This window comes from Saccoglossus kowalevskii, chromosome 6, assembly GCF_978046115.1.
Source record: "Saccoglossus kowalevskii chromosome 6, keSacKowa6.1, whole genome shotgun sequence".
NCBI classification, from domain to species: domain Eukaryota; kingdom Metazoa; phylum Hemichordata; class Enteropneusta; family Harrimaniidae; genus Saccoglossus; species Saccoglossus kowalevskii.
In genome coordinates, this window is record NC_140646.1 from 42,263,259 (window position 1) to 42,276,778 (window position 13,520).

The following is a 13,520-nucleotide window of genomic DNA, read 5'->3' on the forward strand; positions in this document are numbered from 1 at the left end:
GTTAGGCCACAAGTCATGGGCCTTTAATTGAATTCTGCACTGCAGTTGGGCCACAAGTCATATGCCTTTAATTGAGTTCTGCACTGCAGTTAGGCCACAAGTCATGGGCCTTTAATTGAATTCTGCACTGCAGTTGGGCCACAAGTCATAGGCTTTAATTGAGTTCTGCACTGCAGTTAGGCCAGAAGTCATGGACATTTAATTGAATTCTGCACTGCAGTTGGGCCACAAGTCATATGCTTTTAATTGTGTTCTGCACTGCAGTTGGGCCACAAGTCATATGCCTTTAATTGAGTTCTGCACTGCAGTTAGGCCACAAGTCATGGGCCTTTAATTGAATTCTGCACTGCAGTTGGGCCACAAGTCATATGCCTTTAATTGAGTTCTGCACTGCAGTTGGGCCACAAGTCATATGCCTTTAATTGAGTTCTGCACTGCAGTTATACCACAAGTCATGGGCCTTTAATTGAATTCTGCACTGCAGTTAGACCACAAGTCATGGGCCTTTAATTGAATTCTGCACTGCAGTTGGGCCACAAGTCATATGCCTTTAATTGAGTTCTGCACTGCAGTTGGGTCACAAGTCATGGGCCTTTAATTGAGTTCTGCACTGCAGTTGGACCACAAGTCATATGCCTTTAATTGAATTCTGCACTGCAGTTGGGCCACAAGTCATATGCCTTTAATTGAGTTCTGCACTGCAGTTAGGCCACAAGTCATGGGCCTTTAATTGAGTTCTGCACTGCAGTTGGGCCACAAGTCATAGGCCTTTAATTGAGTTCTGCACTGCAGTTAGGCCACATGTCATGGGCCTTTAATTGAATTCTGCACTGCAGTTGGGCCATAAGTCATATGCCTTTAATTGAGTTCTGCACTGCAGTTAGGCCACAAGTCATGGGCCTTTAATTGAATTCTGCACTGCAGTTGGGCCAGAAGTCATGGGCCTTTAATTGAATTCTGCACTGCAGTTGGGCCACATATCATATGCCTTTAATTGAGTTCTGCACTGCAGTTAGGCCACAAGTCATGGGCCTTTAATTGAATTGTGCACTGCAGTTGGGCCACAAGTCATATGCCTTTAATTGAGTTCTGCACTGCAGTTGGGCCACAAGTCATATGCCTTTAATTGAGTTCTGCACTGCAGAAAGTCTGAAGTCATGGGCATGTAATTGAATTCTGCACTGCAGTTGGGCCACAAGTTATAGGCCTTTAATTGAGTTCTGCACTGCAGTTAGGCCACAAGTCATGGGCCTTTAATTGAATTCTGCACTGCAGTTGGGCCACAAGTCATATGCCTTTAATTGAGTTCTGCACTGCAGTTGGGCCACAAGTCATATGCCTTTAATTGAGTTCTGCACTGCAGAAAGTCGGAAGTCATGGGCATGTAATTGAATTCTGCACTGCAGTTGGGCCACAAGTCATGGGCCTTTAATTGAATTCTGCACTGCAGTTGGGCCACATATCATATGCCTTTAATTGAGTTCTGCACTGCAGTTAGGCCACAAGTCATAGGCCTTTAATTGAGTTCTGCACTGCAGTTAGGCCACGTGTCATGGGCCTTTAATTGAATTCTGCACTGCAGTTAGGCCACAAGTCATGGACCTTTAATTGAATTCTGCACTGCAGTTGGGCCACAATTCATATGCCTTTAATTGAGTTCTGCACTGCAGAAAGTCGGAAGTCATAGGCCTTTAATTGAGTTCTGCACTGCAGTTAGGCCACAAGTCATAGGCCTTTAATTGAGTTCTGCACTGCAGTTAGGCCACAAGTCATGGGCCTTTAATTGAGTTCTGCACTGCAGTTAGGCCACAAGTCATAGGCCTTTAATTGAGTTCTGCACTGCAGTTAGGCCACAAGTCATAGGCCTTTAATTGAGTTCTGCACTGCAGTTAGGCCACAAGTCATATGCCTTTAATTGAGTTCTGCACTGCAGTTAGGCCACAAGTCATGGGCCTTTAATTGAATTCTGCACTGCAGTTGGGCCACAAGTCATATGCCTTTAATTGAGTTCTGCACTGCAGTTAGGCCACAAGTCATAGGCCTTTAATTGAGTTCTGCACTGCAGTTAGGCCACAAGTCATATGCCTTTAATTGAGTTCTGCACTGCAGTTAGGCCACAAGTCATAGGCCTTTAATTGAGTTCTGCACTGCAGTTGGGCCACAAGTCATGGGCCTTTAATTGAATTCTGCACTGCAGTTAGGCCACAAGTCATGGGCCTTTAATTGAATTCTGCACTGCAGTTGGGCCACAAGTCATATGCCTTTAATTGAGTTCTGCACTGCAGTTAGGCCACAAGTCATAGGCCTTTAATTGAATTCTGCACTGCAGTTAGACCACAAGTCATGGGCCTTTAATTGAGTTCTGCACTGCAGTTAGGCCACAAGTCATATGCCTTTAATTGAGTTCTGCACTGCAGTTAGGCCACAAGTCATAGGCCTTTAATTGAGTTCTGCACTGCAGTTGGGCCACAAGTCATGGGCCTTTAATTGAATTCTGCACTGCAGTTAGGCCACAAGTCATGGGCCTTTAATTGAATTCTGCACTGCAGTTGGGCCACAAGTCATATGCCTTTAATTGAGTTCTGCACTGCAGTTAGGCCACAAGTCATATGCCTTTAATTGAGTTCTGCACTGCAGTTGGGCCACAAGTCATATGCCTTTAATTGAGTTCTGCACTGCAGTTAGGCCACAAGTCATAGGCCTTTAATTGAGTTCTGCACTGCAGTTAGGCCACAAGTCATATGCCTTTAATTGAGTTCTGCACTGCAGTTAGGCCACAAGTCATAGGCCTTTAATTGAGTTCTGCACTGCAGTTAGGCCACAAGTCATAGGCCTTTAATTGAGTTCTGCACTGCAGTTAGGCCACAAGTCATAGGCCTTTAATTGAATTCTGCACTGCAGTTAGACCACAAGTCATGGGCTTTTAATTGAGTTCTGCACTGCAGTTAGGGCACAAGTCATAGGCCTTTAATTGAGTTCTGCACTGCAGTTAGGCCACAAGTCATAGGCCTTTAATTGAGTTCTGCACTGCAGTTAGGCCACAAGTCATAGGCCTTTAATTGAATTCTGCACTGCAGTTAGACCACAAGTCATGGGCCTTTAATTGAGTTCTGCACTGCAATTGGGCCAGAAGTTATAGGCCTTTAATTTAACTGTGAACTTTTGGTTCATAATTAATTCAATTTGACATCCCTTTAGTGATTCAGATTTTGACACTGCATGCATCAGACTTGAAATTGCATGGACCTAGTGATTCACATTACGGCACTCGGTACACAAAACTTGACTGCTGGTATTATGTGAAAATAGGGAAGTGCCACAAGGTACAATGAAATATAAAACATCAGTATCCCTCCGTATGTCTACCTTTGATGAAGCGGGATTTCCTAATCACTTACTTGTTGTGCAGACACTGTGATTGCAATCATAAATTTCACAAGATAAGATATCACCTGTGAAATATGACACTGCTATTTTCTATATATCAAAAACAGGATTATTTATTCATTTATAAAAATGAATACAACCCGAGTTATTTGTTCATGAAATGTCATTAGACTTAGATTTACGTTGAAATGTTCACTCCAGAATGGACGCGTAAATCGAGGAGATTTCTGACTGCTGGTATTATGTGAAATTATGCAAATTATTATGCAAAGCAAAATCTCCACCAAATTACATTGGCTATATTTTAAAAAAACTACAGCTACAAATGTTGATCAACTTATAATTTCCTTGATGGAATTCTGTATGTTTTGATGAACATTAGACTTTAATTTTTAATTTTAATTTACTAATAGTTTGCAACCACCGACAGCAATAATTTGACAGATTTATATATACACCTTGTGTAGAACATAGATATGTGGATTATACATCTTATGTGGGCATGTTTCATGTGGTTCATACTTTTTATATGAGATTGGGATTGTGAATAGAATATGGGTTTCATGTGGTATAACATTAATGCACTCAAGTACCAAAGGAATACCAGGCTAATACAAGAAAATTTATCTTAAAATTTGTGAATTTTTAGTTTTTAACCTAATCCTAAAAAAATTCACATCATAAGAAAGTCACAAGGAAGTCACTCTCATTAACAAACAAATTATCTTGTAGAAGCTGAGTAGAGACAATTAACTAATTGGATGTCATAATTAACACCCAAGGACAGAACATAATTTAATTAGTCGTCTATCCTAATCAATTAGCAGTCTGTGTAAAAAATATGGCTTTAAATATGATGGTTTGTTTTTTTAATTATAGATTTTATCCATTCTGATTGGACATTTTGAATGCTTACTAATCAGACATTGTTTTCTGAGGTTCCAAATGGTGAGAGTATCAAATTTAAAAAAAACATGCTTTGTTCATGACCTTCCAATATTTTTAGTACATAAATATTTTGGAGAATGTATAAAAATATGGGTTAAAAAAAGCAAGATAAGCAGTGGTGAATTTTTTTCATTAAAAATTCATAGAATATTCAGCACGACAATAAATAAATAACAATATGTTAACACAGCAACTGTTTTTGTGTTAAAGGATTAACCAAGGAGTTTAATTAAAAACTTCAGACCTATAGTTTTCCTTGATCCATGGAAAACTGGGTGTTGGCTGCAGGCTCCTTTGATAGTGCAATTACAACAAGTGTCGAAAATCAGCTTTTGAACAAATGTCACCATGCATAGGTAAGCAAGAACAATGGTGAGCATTAAAGCTGCTGAGCAAAGCTCAAAATGTCAGCCATGTATACAAAAACACTGAATTACATCGTCAATACTGTTATTGTGTTAGTGTTTGATAAAACAGCTTATTTGAGTAACCTGTATTGCCCCTAATTGGTTATATATTCAAGTCAGAGTGTGCCTATTGGTATAAAAGTGGCATTGCAACAAAAGAGTTTATGTAATAAGCTGTAATGGGGTGTCTGCAACACACTTCCAGTGTCTATTTCAATGGGCCATGATTGCTGCGAACGCACACAATGCAGATGCATTGTTGCTTTGTGATATCCTGAGTGTAACTGTAAAACGTTACTGTAGTCAATATCTTTTCAGAGTGCAATGTGTTCTGTTTTGTTCACAGAGCTGTATGTTTTATGTATGCCTCACTATAGCCACGTGTGTATATTTAGTTCAGTCGTTCCAGTAGAGTCCATGGGGGGACTCTCGTCATGGTCTATAAATTTTTATAAAAAAATGTAAAAAATGTAAAAATAATATGAAAGAAAAAAAAAAGGTCTGTTACAGAAACAATTATGTTGGTCTAATATATGTGTGCGAAAAATTGTGTGAGAATTTCACTTTTAAGCTTTGTGTGTCTACCTAATGTGAATTCTTCAAATCACATTGAACAATGCAGAAATGAAATGAGACAACCTATATTATATTAGCAGTTGGGTTTAATTTAAAACCTAATCAATCTATCTATATATTATATTTTGTCAACAATTTTAATTAAGGTCAGTAACCAATTTGAAATTCTGTCCATTTGTTCCAAAATTAATAGAAAATTACACAAATATGTGTGAAAAGTTGTACCAAATTAATAGAAAATTACACAAATATGTGTGAAAAGTTGTACCAAATTAATAGAAAATTACACAAATATGTGTGAAAAGTTGTACCAAATTAATAGAAAATTACACAAATATGTGTGAAAAGTTGTACCAAATTAATAGAAAATTACACAAATATGTGTGAAAAGTTGTACCAAATTAATAGAAAATTACACAAATATGTGTGAAAAGTTGTACCAAATTAATAGAAAATTACACAAATATGTGTGAAAAGTTGTACCAAATTAATAGAAAATTACACAAATATGTGTGAAAAGTTGTACCAAATTAATAGAAAATTACACAAATATGTGTGAAAAGTTGTACCAAATTAATAGAAAATTACACAAATATGTGTGAAAAGTTGTACCAAATTAATAGAAAATTACACAAATATGTGTGAAAAGTTGTACCAAATTAATAGAAAATTACACAAATATGTGTGAAAAGTTGTACCAAATTAATAGAAAATTACACAAATATGTGTGAAAAGTTGTACCAAATTAATAGAAAATTACACAAATATGTGTGAAAAGTTGTACCAAATTAATAGAAAATTATGCTGCACAAGAGGTTAAACAGATCCCCAGTTTGTGTAGACTGTTGATGATTCAAAATGCAAATGGCTGCTGAGATATGTTGAAAGCAAGAAAGCCTCAAGCTTGTTTTTTCCCTTAAATATTCCATTCTCTCATGTCATTGTGTTCACTTCTCCAAACACCATGGTTACATAATAGATTAGTGGAACAATAAACAGAGAAGTTGGGAGAGAATGGAAAAAATATGTCTTATGGCTTGATCTCTTCAACAGGATCTCAAAAGCCATTTACGTTTAAGGTCTACTGGAAACAAATCATAAAGTATACTAGAACACTATTTATTATTCAAATTTTGAATGTCGAAGAAAACCGAAAAATAGCAGTAAAAATCTTTAAGACAATTCACATTGAAAATTGCAAAGTTTTGTACAAATCGCGTAAAATCTATACCAAGAAAAATATACTCAAAATATTGTAACATACATTACTGAGAAAATGTTTAGAAATGTCCAACACATACACAAACAGATTCTAGTGTTGTGACTGTGATTGTTAAATGCAAAATATGATTTTATTTCTAGAATAGGGTCTGGGTTACATCACTGTACTACAAAAATGATAAATATGTGGACAAATAATATGATTTTAGTTTTAGAATTGTGTATAATCCAGGGTCTGGGTTACATCACTGTACTACAGAAATGATAAATATGCGAACAAATAATACTTTATCCTTCGAAAACCACAAAATACATACATTTTTTCAACAATTTTGAAATCAAGAAATATAGCCAATAGGAAATCGTAAAAAAATACATACAAATAGGCAAAAAGTGACATAAAAATGTTAGTGGGAAAATGAGGGTTAAATAGTGTTACAGTGTTTCTGTTTATATTAACAAACATTAGCGAAATTTTAAATAACACTGTCAGCAACCCAGCATTCATTATATCAGAGTCAGTATCTAAAAATAGTTTTAGAAAATAAAAAATGACACAGTGGCATAATAAATATTCATGTAGTTGTGTCTCAGTTCAACTAAACATACATTTTAAATAAGCTATTCCCACTATCTTTCACAGATTTTTAAGGATTTGTAGAAATCTGTCTGTCAGTTATATATAAAGAATAAAAACCATTTAACAGGGATACATAACAAACTAAAATGTGTTAATCATTGGTGCCTGACAAGTCTCACTCTAATATGCATGCAATCAGTCAGTATATATAGTTCATAAGTAAAGAAATTCATAAAGCTTACATCTTTTTAAGTATCAAATGGGATCAAAGTTCATGATGCATTCTGAAACCCATGAGCATGCCAGTATCTGAGCTATGTGATAATCAACATACATGCTGCTTTACTGGTTTAAAAAACAAATAATTTAAACTATTTCAAAGTCAGTTTTATAATGTGATCACAGGTGAAGGATTTCTTATATATTCATTAATTACATTTAAAAAAAACTTACATAAAAATATGATTTTCTCTGTTTGCTGCACTTATGACCACATAAATTTGAATGCACACACTATATATTCTGAGAGCGGCTTGAATATATGACGTATCTATCCAGATTGCTTGTCTACACTGGATGCTACATATATATACATACATACATACATACAGGTTCAAGGTTAAACACTATGTTTGAAATAGGGTTATAAAACCTGTTATATAAAAGAACAGCCTAGCTCAAGGTTATTGTCCAGATTAGTTTGACCTTCACCTAACCTAAAAGCATAATCAAATAAAATAAAATAAAATAATAAAAAGAAGAAATTTAAAAAAATGTCATTAGAAAACTGCTCACTCCCTCCTGCTAAAGAGTAATAGAGGATTTGCTATATTTCTAATAAACTGTTTGAAAACTAACTGCTGTAACTGTGACATGTGACAGGAGTCTTATGGTGATAGTTGGAACAGCAACAAAATAAAAGAAGAAAAGAAAATAAAAAATCATACATATCTGCAACTGAATAAAAATAAAAATGACAATAGATCTCATGGTGAATTCATACTACTTTCATTTCTGTGTTTCCAAAGATGTTTAGAAAATTTTCGTACCTCTTTAAATTGAAATGAGAACATTAATTTTTGACATCTGATTAGATTTTTGGTTAAAATTCAAGCAATTTGCATATTAATCAAATTAATTAATCAAATTCAAATTAATTAATTAATCAAATTCAAGCAATTTGCATATTAATCAAACAAATTTACGCTTTTTCACCTGTTTCTCATGTATAGTACAAATTTTAATGAAATTCTGTACATAAGTGCTCTGAGATAATATGCAGACTTGATCAGTTTTTTTGTTGAAATACATGCATATTAATTACCTAATTTGTATATCCAATTTTAAGCATTTTCACTTCTTATATATCATTAAACAGATTTCAGTGAAACTTAGTACATTTTTTTGGATAATGCGCTGTACTGATTAGTTTCAGTTGAAATCCTGTGCATATTAATTACCTAATTTGCATATTGAGTTTTAGGCATTTTCATTTTTTCTCAAGAACCTTTAAACAAATTTTGATAAAACATGGTACAGACCTGATTAGTTTTTGGCTGAAATCTGTGTATATTAATGACTTAATTTGCATATAAATTAGAAAATATTTAACTTTTCCAACATCTCAATCACTCATCAGATTCAATGAAATTTGGTACATACATATGTAGATGCTTGGGGATAAGCCATATACATGTTCACTTTAGGCTTAAATTACCTACCTGTGCCTACTAATTACCTAATTTGCATAGATATCTTGATTACCACTGATCAAATTTTAATGCATAACAAGGTACAAAGATGCTTTTAGATAATCCACAGTTCTGATTACTTTATGGTTGAAATCTATGCATATTAATTACCTGTTATTAGTTTCATGTGTGTTTCTTACTATGCATAGCTGTAATGTACTAAGTACTGTTGCAGATATGGACTAGCAACTGGTGCTTTAATTTTGTTGTATATGACCAAAATGTTAAGCCATCATATATGGTCATTATTTCATTAAACATTGTTAAACCATAGCTGCTTGGAACCACCTTCAACAATTGCTCTATTCGAAGCACATGTGCTTACTGTAAAAATAAAGGACAAAGGAATCTGCCGTAAATTCGCCCATCCGAAAAATCATGGTTTTACAGTTGGTGAGGTTCAAAATTACAAAAAATTATCATCAAATATTTTCAGGGGACTCATATTTGGATTGAAAAATCCACCTACGCTGACTTTCAACGCTGGCAGTTGGACCACCCAAAACAAAAGAAACTATTGCTGAAGCTAATCTAAAATTTTAATACATTTTGTTCTTGCTGGATTAAAAAGTAGATCGCCTAAATTTTCATAGCAATGTCACCCAGCGCATCTCTCCCCAAAAATCACATTAAAGAACCTTGTGCGCCAAATACAATTATTTTTTTCATTTTTACCTTGCCCGTACCATCAAAGATGGAGGGGAAAGGTATAATAAGGGAAAAATTTTGTCCGGCGTTGTCGTCGTCGTTGTCGTCGTCGTCGTCGTTAATAATTGTTATTGTGTGCATAATAACTTTACTAATTCTATTCCAAACTTTATCAAACTTGGTCACCTTATTCATCAGTATAAAGTCTTCCCCGAGTTTGAGCAACAGATGTCCTGTATGAAAATATCATGCAAAAATTGAGAAAATTTGATAAAATATTTTGACTGTTTCTACTTGACTGATCACTGGTGATACACATCAAAGGTCACTGATCTCAGTGGAAATATGCATTGTTGTATGTGTTGTATGTGTTCAATGAAGCAAATGATTTATCTTGTAATAATATCCTTGGTAATGTATATCAGAATCCCATACTGGGTTTCAAAACCAACTCATGGAGAGATTGCACAGTCTGATACACATTTGCAAACCTACCAATAAAATCTTTACAGAAAACAAGATGTCAGAAAATCAATATAAGCACTGCTATGAACTGGGTGCCAAACTTTGATCAAGATCTGAAGCTAATAGAAAATCTGTTTAGTCAAAAGTTATCAAATCAAAAACAATACATAAAAAATACATTAAAAGCAAAACATTTCATCCACATTTTAAAAAGAAAATTATTCTAAAATATATGTATTCTGTATTTGACAAACAGTTCATTCGACAAATGAAAACTCACAGGAATATGTTTCAGCTATTAGAACAGAATGATAGAGTTTTTATAATACTAGTTTAAAAACGCACTTCAGAGATTGCAGTGTTTGAAGATGAAGTTTCTCAGGAGGCAACAGTACTGTTGACTTCTCCCTCCACTGGACACCAACTATTTAAGTTGATTTGCATACAAAGCAGAGCTTGCAACATGATAGCTATTCATAAAGGGTGTTTTTTTTTACTTTTCATATAATACAGTAGTCACACAATGAGGCAGTTCATATTTGTCTCAGTGAATCATTCATTTTTGACAGACACCTGTACAAAATACTAAAGCCAGCTAAATTTTTCTGTTATCTTGCATGTTTTATGAATCTATTCACATCTAAATGCAGCACTTTTTTTTGCAATGAGACATTTGTTTTTATTCTAAAATATCTCAATTACTTTCAATAAAGCTGGAAATTATGTTCCTTAAAATAATTAAACAAATAAGGCACCAATGTTTTTGTAAGATATTTACATCTTTTAAGGACATTCGGTAGACTGATTCCCCACTGTTGGTTCAACCCCAAAACTTGTTTGTATTCAAAATTAATTATGACAATGCATATTTATATTGAAACAAACTATGATAAAGGGAATTATATAACAAAGGGCAAGGTCACCAGAGTTCAACTATGTTATTTATTAGTAACAAAAGTATACATGTGTATTCTAAAAGAAGTTTTAAATAAAAACAAACACAACTGCATTGCTTAGTAGCAAATGAGTGCTGTTGTTGATTATTATCTAGTAATAACAGTCAAAATATAAATTCGTTGAATTGTTATGAAATGCAAATAAATTTTAACTTATTTCATCGTAAGCAAATGATTCCGGTCGCATTTTAACCGCTCGATGCTGTAGAAATGAATATTCGCCATGTTTTGACCTGGGACGGTGTTCTTTGACCTGGCAGGTCAAATCGCTAATTACCCAATCAAAAAAATAACATGTTAATATTATTGAACGCAACGCGGAAGAGATTTGTCGATGTTGTTGTTCGACCTTTTGCCTTGGATTTTGATGGGGAAGTGGCATGATTTGTTTTCAAATAAAAAAAAAAACTGATCATTTGAAGAATAATTTAACATTGTTTACAGTGATAACAGTCCCAATAAACGTCATACGCTTGAATAGGCGTCAATGACTACGATGACACTTTTAGGCACCAGGAAAGATTAAAATAACGCCATAAAAAACTGCTGAAAAATCATCCTTGGTCCCATTTCTTGGTCCCACTTTATTTTTTTGAAAACCCAAACTGCCGTTTAATGGCTCAGGACGAATTTATGGCAGAATCCAGTATATGGTCAAAATAAGACATATTTTAATGATTTTGCATTCAATTCAATGCTTTTTATGTGTAATGAAGATTTGTTTCTAATATAGTAAATATAGTATTACTTAGTTGTACTTCATGTCTCCAATACATTCAGCACACAGGAGTTCTTTCTAAACTTTCTTTCATTTTATTTTTCCCTGTTCAAACAAAGTCCAAAACAGGGACTTATAATTTGGTCTCTGTCCGTCCATCTGGAGTTATATTTCAGAACCCTGTGGACTAAATCTGTTCATTCTTTGCATGTGCCTAGTACTCAATCTGGGACATATGCACATGCAGTGGTTTCATGATTCAATCCTAGATGGCTGACTGGCAGCCATTTTGAAAATGTGGTATCTTATGCAGTTTTTGTTCAAATTTAGTACATACATTATATATATATATAAATATTACAGGATATATGTCTATGACGATTTGTTTTGTGATCAGATCAAAGATGGACGACTAGCAGCCATCTAGTTTTTTGAAAATGTGGTATCATGGACATTGGTTTGTCGTTTTCATTTAAATTTGTTACATACATTGTACATTTTAGATTACATGTCCATGTCAGTTTGATTCATAATCAGATCAAGTATGGTCGATTGGCAGCCATCTTGCTTTTTTTTTCATACCACTATATCTCCAAGGTTTAGGGATCTTTCATTCATATTTGGCACATTCATCATGCATGTTGGAATACATGTCCATGTCAGTTTGGTTTATAGTCAGATCAAAAATGGCTGACTGGCATTCTTCTTGTTTTTTCGAAAAATGTGGTATCTTGGACAGAATTTGTTGGTTTTTGTTCAAATTTGATACAAAGATTATACATGTTGAGATACATGTCCATGATTATTCGTGTTTTTCAAAATGTATCACTGACATGTTTTTTTTTCTCTTAATGTTATTCATTTTTGCATACATGTTCATGACAATTAGTAGCACAATCGGATTAAATCAGATTAAAGATGGTTGACTGCCTGCAATCTTGCTTTTTGACCATACTACTATATCTCCGTACATGAGCCTGGACAAATAAAATTTAGTTTGAATACAAAAAATGCATGAATAGCATATCCCGTTTAATTTCTGACCATATATTTTGATTTTGGAAGAGTCATATATATTGTATTACATCTAATTTCTGTTGATACTAGAACAGCCAATTATTCACTCAATTACTAATTATGCTTTTGGTCCATATTACTTTATTTTTGACATGAATAACATTTCACCTAATCCCATCATTATTTTATCCCAGCAAAGATGGGAAATTTTAGAGATTATACCCAATGCTAATACACAACTATCCAGCCAATCAGAATGCCTTATGTTTTTGAAGACTTTCATGACCATGCATCATATTTTCACCATCATTTATTTCAATTTTAAGTCACATGCTTCACTTTCTCTTTTATTTTACTAAATGATTTTTTATTCTTTATTTTCAGATTTGGATTGCTGCTGAATATCTGTAGTGGGTAGAGCAGAAGAACAGAGCAATGAAATAAATTTTAGATTTCAACACTATTGGTTATATTGCTGAGTGACAACATTTGTGAATAAATGTTGAATATCATTTTAAGGTAGCGAGAAGGTTTTGTGAGATTTTTAAATAAAACATTCTCTGTCTGTTGTCTCGTTCAGAACAGTAATTTAGGTTATATATATCAAAAGACTAAGTATAGAGGTGCAAGTTCGCACAAACTGGACAGACATTGTTTACATAATTATCACGTGACATCAAAAATGGCGAACCTTGTAAAAATGACTAAGTCCATGATTGCGAGAGCACACTGCGGAATTTCCTGGTGAAATTTACGTCATGCATTGTTCGTAATCAAGTCCATTGAAATGCGTCTCCGATAATCAAAAGACCTATTATTCCGATTTCTATGCAGGTTTGTTTTTTT

At 34.2% G+C, this 13,520-nt stretch overlaps 1 long non-coding RNA gene across 3 annotated transcripts in view; it reads left to right on the forward strand.

Annotated features, from left to right (window-relative positions):
- The window catches only part of LOC144341991 (uncharacterized), a 99,532-nt gene extending 86,395 nt beyond the window's left edge, over positions 1–13,137 (forward strand). For all 3 annotated transcript variants that reach the window (XR_014929866.1, XR_014929865.1, XR_014929867.1), the window contains one exon: positions 13,059–13,137. This is a non-coding gene — a long non-coding RNA (uncharacterized LOC144341991). The remainder of the gene's footprint in view (positions 1–13,058) is intronic.
- The last annotated feature ends 383 nt before the right edge of the window (positions 13,138–13,520 follow it).